Source organism: Myotis davidii, unplaced genomic scaffold (assembly GCF_000327345.1).
Source record: "Myotis davidii unplaced genomic scaffold, ASM32734v1 scaffold201, whole genome shotgun sequence".
Taxonomy (NCBI): Eukaryota; Metazoa; Chordata; class Mammalia; order Chiroptera; family Vespertilionidae; genus Myotis; species Myotis davidii.
This window is the reverse complement of record NW_006297819.1, coordinates 685,625-693,841: the sequence shown is the minus strand read 5'-3', so window position 1 is coordinate 693,841 and position 8,217 is coordinate 685,625. Positions and strand designations below refer to the sequence as shown.

Below are 8,217 nucleotides of genomic sequence, written 5' to 3'. Positions count from 1 at the left end.
AAGAGGTGAGTGTGCTAGTTAAAGAAAATCTATAGGGACTGTTTCTATAAGGAGAACAACACTTTTGGAAGAAAATACTTAGAATGTACTCCTAATTTATCTTGTAGGTGAAATTATAAAATAGATTAAATTAGACAAATAAAAATATAAACCCATAAAATTATGTACATAGATATTGGTAATAATTTGAGACATTATGGAAAACAAGTAAATATTTTATAAAAATAAGAGAACTACCATCATTTTAAAATGTAAAAAAGAATTACCTCAGAATCTACAGTTCTACAAGCTTTATTTGAATATCAGGAAAATGCTAACATAATACAGTAAAAGTCTTATTAATTCTTAACACAGGGGAGCAAAGAAAGAAAAAAAATACAGAATTGCAATTAACTTGCTTGAGATTATAAAAAAATTTTATTAAAGTAACAGAGCATCTGATATCTAGGGACTAGCAGTCCTCTTGCTATCCTAAATAAACTGCTATTGGATTAATAAGGTTTCCTGTTAAAAAAGCAAAGCTATAGATTAAGGGGAAGGAAATGGCATGCTGGGTAACATGGCTTCTTGAAAAAGAAAATTCTTTTTCAGGTTAAGATATGATTTAAAAAAAAAATAAAAGTAAAAACCAAACTATAAAATTGAAAGATCTATTTCACATAGATGAAAAATAGATACTAACATACTGGGTTAAATAAAGTACATTATTAGGATTCATTGCCCCATTTTCACAGTCTCACTATATAACCCAGCAATCATGCTCCTAAAGATTTATCCAACTGAATCAAAGCTTATATCCATCAAAGAACCTGAACACAGATGTTTATAGCATCCCATTCACAATTTCCAAAAACTGGAAACAATCAAGATTATCTCAAATAGGAGCGTGGATAAACAATTTTGTATATCCATACAATGAAATAATATTCAGTGACTTAAAGAAAAAAGAACTATCACTTTGTGGAACAACCTTGAATGCATATTGCTAAGTGGATGAAGAGACTCTGAAGAGGCCTTGTACGATGTGATTCCAATTACATGATAATCTGAAAAAGACAAAACACTGAGAGTAAAAAGGTCAGTGACTGCCAGGAGTTGAGCGAATGTGTTAAATAAAAGTTTTCCTCATTCCCAAGAAGTGAAACTATTCTGCATCACATAATGGTCAATACACGACATTATACAAATGTCAAAATCCATAAAACTTTATAGCACAAAGACTGAGAAAACAAACAAACAAACAACCTTCTGGTTAGAGAAACTCAGCATGCAATGCAGACTGACAAAAGTATTTAATTGTATTACGAATATATGAAACAAGTTTACTGAAGAGGTTGAGGGCAAGAGGTGTTTATCTAAGTCTCTTTGGAAATAACTGAAGTCTGTCAACTAAAGAGGAAAAAAGAAAAATGAATAAACAGACATTACCAGTAAGCACTATACACTTGTTCATAAAGTTGTTTTCCTTGGGTTAACAGGTTTCTCATTAAACTTTAGTGGAAGTTGACATATAAAGTAGGAAAAAAAAGCTGGAATGAATCATATGGCAATTAATTAGTTGGGGACACCAGTATGAACTAATATAGATACACCAAATTACATGTAGGATTATTTATAAGCATCCTATCTAATAAAATGGGAATATTCTAATTGACCCTCATGCTGTCTCAAAGATGGCAGTGCGCAAAGCCAATAAGGAGGGAATATGCTAATTGACTGCCACATCCTCAAAGATGGCGGCACCCACAGCCACAAGATGGTGGCGCCCAGTGCCCTCAGCCCCCCAGCCACCCAGGGCTGGCCCGAGGTGCAGGCAAGCCTCAGATGGCAGCTGCCCAGCTGCCCAGGGCTGCCCAAGGCTCAGGTAACCAGGGTGAGCTGAGGCTTCCGCTGCTGGCAGTGGCAGCAGCAGAAGTGTGATGGGACGTCACCTTTTCTTGATCACTGGGTCACCTCCTGTCCCTGAGGGCTCCCAGACTGTGAGAGGGGGCAGGCTGGGCTGAAGGACCACCCCCTCCAGGGCATGAATTTTCATGCACCGAGCCTCTAGTTCTATATAATAAAACCCTAATATGCAAATCGACCAAACAGCAGAATGAACAGTTGCTATGATATGCACTTACTACCAGGTGGCATATGCTCAACACAGGAGCTTCTCCCAGCCCACAGGTCCCAGGCTAGCCAAGGAGGGTGCCAGCGGGGCCCCTTGATCACCCCACTGGTCACCCCAATGATCATCCCACAGTTTGGCTAATTGCCGGCCAGGCTTAGGGACGTTGCCTGTGAATGAATTTCATTCACTGGGCCTCTAGTTGTATATAAATGCATTAGTACACCCACATATATTTCCTTGCTCTGTCAGTTTCAAGGGCCTAGAAGGATTGACATCCCAGTAGAAATACGTGTATCTTGTGACCAGATCTTGGTTTTTAATACCATTCTCCAATAAAAGGAACCTGGGCTCCTTGAAGAAATGGCTGCTTCTAGAACAAGGATAGGAAATAGACAATGCGAATCTAGAGTACTTTGTACCAAAAAGTAAGGGAGTGTTCTAACATAATAAATAAAACCCACATTTCTGGTGTATTAAAAAATACCCACATAAATCAACTGAAAGAGATCACAATTGCCAAAACAAGGACATTGTCAGCAATAGCAGAAATAAAGTAGTATCGGACTATAATCCAAATTATAAAATAAATATCCAGAAGTCCACCGCAATGTAAATATTTGATTGAATAAATAAATAAATGTGGAGAAAAGACAAAACTCTCATGCAGAAGAATTCCAAATAATTTATATAGCACTTCACTCCCAACAAGTGGAGCATATCTCTCGATTCTAAGTGTGGGCTGCACATAGTGTCTTCCAAAAAAAAAAAAAAAAAAAAAAAAGGATGTAAAGAAGGAAAAAGAGTAACTTTACAGTGGAAAAATCTGAAAAATTCTACCTCAGCTAGATGACCAAGGTCAACATAAATAGCAGTTATTTTGGTTCTATGAACCCTTTATGTCATAGTTTAAAATTGCACTTTATCTCTGTAGCTTTTCTTCTGAAAATATATTAGTTTGGTGAATCATAAAAAAAAAAAAAAATCAGACAAATCCCAACAGAGAGACATTCTATGAAATACCTGTCCAGTATTCCTCAAAACCAAGTCATCAAAAACAAGGGAAGTTGGAATCACTATTCCAGCCAAGAGGTGTCTCAAGAGAAATTAACAACTACTAGTAAATGCAATGTGATGTCCCAAATAGTATCCTAAAACAGAGAAAGGAGATTAGATGAAAATCTAAGTAAAGTTGAGTCAAGTATGAAATTTCATTAATAATAATATGTTGGCAATATATAATAATATATTGTTAATGTATATTATTGCCATTCTTACATGTTATATAGTGTATTATATTTTATACTGATGACTAGAGGCCCGGTGCACAAAATGCGTGCACGGGGTGGGTTTCCCTCAGCCCGGCCTGTGCCCTCTCGCAGTCCAGGACCACTCGCTCCTTACCACCCACCTGCTCACTACTCCTTACTGCTCGGCTCGCTGCTCCTTAGCGCTGCCATAGAGTGGGGAGAGGCTCCCGCCAATACTTCTGTGCTCGCCAGTCGTGAGCCCAGCTTCTGGCGAGTGGCACTCCCCCTTTGGGAGAGCACTGACCACCAGGGGGCAGCTCCTGCATTGAGCATCTTCCCCCTGGTGATCAGTGCACAACCATTTGTTCTGGTCATTCCAATGTAATGGCGCTTAGGCTTTTATTATATAGATTATGTATTATTCATAATATATTACAATGACAATATATTGGTAATACTATAGTAATATATAATATATCAATGTTGGTTCATCTATTATAAAACAATTATCATGTTAATGCAAGATGGTAATAGAGGAAAGTGAATGCAAAGTATGTGGTCATATTTCATACCATCTTTGCAGTTCTGTAGATGTAAAACTCTTCTAAGCAATAAATATTTAATAAATAAGAATAATGACTATATAGAGTCATTTTCAGCAAATATTAATTAAGAAAGCAAGGTCCATGAGAGTGTTCATAGAATGCTACCTTCAATGAAAGCAACATAAGAACAATCTATATGTGTGTATAATTCTGTGTGTGTACACACACACTTTTCATAAAGAAACCATGGGATGAAAAATCAAGACCTAGTAAAACTGATAACCAATAGTAAAAAGACAGAATGGGAGAGAGTGTATGGATAGTTATCAAAGTTAGATGCCTCAATACATGTTTCTTTATACATTTAACTTTGAAACTATGTAAATATTTTGCATGATTTCAAATTAAATTTTTGAAAAGCAACACAATCTTTTTTTAAAAAAAGCTGAAACAAATTAGCTTAATGCCATATCAAATTGTAGACAAAGCCATACAGATCATTATTTCAAGTGAAGAGATGTATTTTAAGAGAACTTTGAAACACACAGTATTTGGGGCTGCACCTCCCTAGTGGGAATTGCTCTAAAAACAAAATAACCACAAAGGTACCTAAACCACATTCATCTTATTCTTGATATTAATATTGCTTTTGTTATTTTGAGACTAAGAGAGAGAGAAAGAGCATTTATCTATATAATAGAGTAATATGCTAATTAAGGGGGACTCTGTAACAGTCATGAACACTTAGCAGGCAGCGGGGACAGGAGCCTGTGGTGCCTCCTCTGGAGTTGGGGCGCTAATGACCGACTGGCTCTCCAACTCCTCCAACAGCACTCGCCAGCGGGCTTGGGGTTGCTGAGACCCAGGCCGAGATCCACAGCTTCGGCCGCCGGAGGCCATGTGGCTGGGCTGCGGGGTGTTGGAACCTGGAGCCTGTTCAATATGTGAAACAGAGAGGAGGTGCAGGAGGAAATCCAGAGAGTGGGATGTAGGGGTTCAAGACTCACTTCCTTTGGGCTTTGTCCTTCTTGGCCTTGGTCCTTTTCTTTCAGCCTGGAGTGCAAGCACTGCAGGAGAGAGGGATGGATGAAGGGCAAATGTGAAAGAAAGGAGGTGAACCAGGTGAGGGTGGAGACCTAGCAGCTGCAAGAGGCCGGTTGCAGGGCCGCCCAAGCGGCAGCTCCTGGGCAAACGCAGTGGCTTCGGTGAAGCTGCTGGCCAGGAGGCGGGTGGCCCAAGGGGCACAAGGCAGCGGTGAGGTGGGGTGTGCCAGAGGGGGCTCAGGCTGGGGCAGGGGGATGGCGGGCTGGGATCTGCCTCTCCCACGGAGAGTGAGGTTCTTCAGTGCCCCAAGATGGGTGTCGCCCTGAGCGGGGAACAAGGTGGAAGGACGCCAGGCAGACCCACAACCCTGAGGCGGGGGTTGAGGGGCGGTGCTACCTCAGTGGAGGGGCACCACACTGCTGGGTACCGACTGCTGCAGTTAGGAGAAACTCCCGGTGCTAAACCGGCCTCGCCCCAGTGGCCTATGCACTTCACAAGCAGATGCGCGGTCCCGCAGCCCTGAGGTGCGGGTTGAGGGGCAGTGCCACCTCAGTGGAGGGGTGCCACACTGCTGGGTACCCCACTGTGGCGGTTCAACCAAGCTCCCGGCACTAGCCGGACCTCGCCATGGCCTGCGCACTTGAGAGGCTTAGACTCCTGCTCCCGCCTTGGCCCAAAAGCAAGCCCGGCCAGCCCTGCCCTACCACAGCTCATGCCTGCATGGTGAGTGTGAAGCCTACCACCTGCTCCAGAGAAGGGGGGGTAGTAAAGAATGGGGGCAGAAGAGAGGAAAGAATGTGGAGCGTCCACGATGAAGATGAAGAGGTGCTTGAGAATGAGGCTCAGAAGCCTGTCGGAGAGGTTTGTTCTGTTTGCCCCATGGCTGCCCCTTAGGAAGGGCAGAGAGCATGACTTTGAGGGCTCTCTGTGCGCTGAGTCAAGTTTCACAGCCAAATGGAATTGGCCTCAGTTTCCTGGTCTGTAAAATGGATTCAGTGTGTCCTAGTGCCTTCACTGACCTTTGAAAGCCAATTGAGATACTATATAAAGAAAATGAGGGTTTCCTCTTGCCAGATGTCCTGGTGGGAGTGACATCATCTTTAAACCCTGTGTGGCAATCCCTAATGCACCGCCATGTTGCCCAGGGAAGACAGGGCGACCTGGAAGTCCAACTACTTCCTTGAGACCATCCAACTTCTGGATGATTATCCAAAATGCTCCATCGTGGGAGCAGACAATGTGGGCTCCAAGCAGAGGCAGCAGATCCGCAGGTCCCTCCGTGGGAAGGCTGTGGTGCTGATAGGCAAGAACACCATGATGTGCAAGGCCATCCAAGGTCTTCTGGAAAACAACCCAGCTCTAGAGAAACTGCTGCCTCATATCTGGGAGAATGTGGGCTTTGTGTTCACCAAGGAGGACCTCACTGAGATCAGGGACATGCTGCTGGCCAATAAGGTGCCAACTTCTGCCCGTGCTGGTGCCTTTGCCCAGTGTGAAGTCACTGTGCCAGCCCAGATCACTGGTCTGGGGCCAGAGAAGACCTCCTTCTTCCAGGCTTAAGGCATCACCCCTAAAATCTCCAGGAGCACCACTGTAATCCTGAGTGATGAACAGCTGATTAAGATGAGACAAAGTGGGAGCCAGCAAAGCCACACTGCTGAACAAGTTGAAAATCTCCCCTTTCTCCTTTGGGCTGATCATCCAGCAAGTGTTTGACAATGGCAGCATACACAACCCTGCTGGGAGCCGGTCCATCCTTTCTGCTTGACACAGTCACTGCAGGGAAGAAACATCTGCACAGCATATGTTTCAAGGGACCTGGCGTATATGGCATACTGTTCTTAATATGTTTGCTCCCCTTAGCGCTATGTGTGATAACCAAGGTCACCTCTCTGAGAAAGGTTGTTTCCCCAGGTGGGGATTTTTCCCTGAAGTTAGGGAGGGAATAAAACCCCTTAACTAAGTGCCAGGCGGGTAGTTAATCACTTTAACTACAAACAATCACACTTAAGCTACATAATCTTTACTCCCTGGAATGGAGATAAGAAACGCCCTAACCTTTGGAATAGAGATTGATAAGATTGGAATCAACTGGTATAAATACAGATGGAACAAGACAATAGGACTCGAACCTAGACATAGAACCTAGACACAGAACCTACACAGAACCTAGAGACAGAACCTGGCTACAGAACCTGGCTGGAGATCCTAACCAGAACTTGGCTGGAGATTGTGGCTAGGGATCCTGGCAAGGCTGCTGATCAACTGAGCGCTGTCTCCGTGTCATTCCTTCTTCGCCGACTCCATCCACACCTTTGGGGACCCCTGGACCTGCTGGGGTTGGACCCCAGCACAACCCGGAAGTGCTTGACATCACAGAGGAAACTCTGCATTCCCGCTTCCTAGAGAGTGTCCGCAACGTTGCCAGCATATGCCTTCAGATTGGTTACCCAAATGTTGTGTCAGTACCCCATTCTATCATCAATGGGTACAGTGAATTCTGGATTTGTCTGTGAAGAGTGATTACACCTTCCCACTTGCTGAAAAGGTCAAGGCCTTCTTGGCTGATCCATCTGCTTTTGTGGCTGCAGTCCCTGTGGCTGCCACCACCACTGCTGCTCCTGCTGCTGCTGCAGCCCCAGCCAAGGGTGAAGCAAAGGAAGAGTCAGAGGAGTTGCACAAGGATATGGGATTTGGTTTCTTTGATTAATTACCAAAAAGCAACCAGCTCAGCCAGCTCTATTTGAGAAACAAGAAAATAAAGGCTTACTTCTCTTAAAAAGAAAAGAAAATGAGGGAAGGAGTGAGAAAGAAAAGGAAGGGCGAGCAACACAAAAGGAAGATTGGAAGGAACCCGTCAACCTACTGTCACTAAAATAGGAGATACAGTCAATAGTGTTGTAATGATGGTATGATGCCAGGTGGGTTCTGGAAATATCAGGGAACACCTTGTAAAGTATATGATTGTCTAATCACTATTCTGTAACTAATATAAAACCTGAAACTAATACTGAATGTAAAGACAATAATATTGAATGTAAAGAAATGAAAATAGGAGTGAAATTTTTATAAATTTCAAAGTTTAAATAAAGGCTGTAAAGAAAGGAAGGGGGAGGATACAAATAATGTTTTTCATTTTACCACTTTATTGTCTTTTCGGTACATGAAAAAGACAGTTGTCTTTATATGGTGCTTTATACTTTTCTAAGTCATCAGCTCATTTGATGTCCAGGGCAACTTAAAGACAAGATAATTATTCCCTCCACTA

At 42.8% G+C, this 8,217-nt stretch overlaps 1 pseudogene; it reads left to right on the top strand.

Annotated features, from left to right (window-relative positions):
* Window positions 1–6,055: 6,055 nt before the first annotated feature.
* Window positions 6,056–7,736, top strand: LOC102774813 (annotated as a pseudogene).
* Window positions 7,737–8,217: the final 481 nt, after the last annotated feature.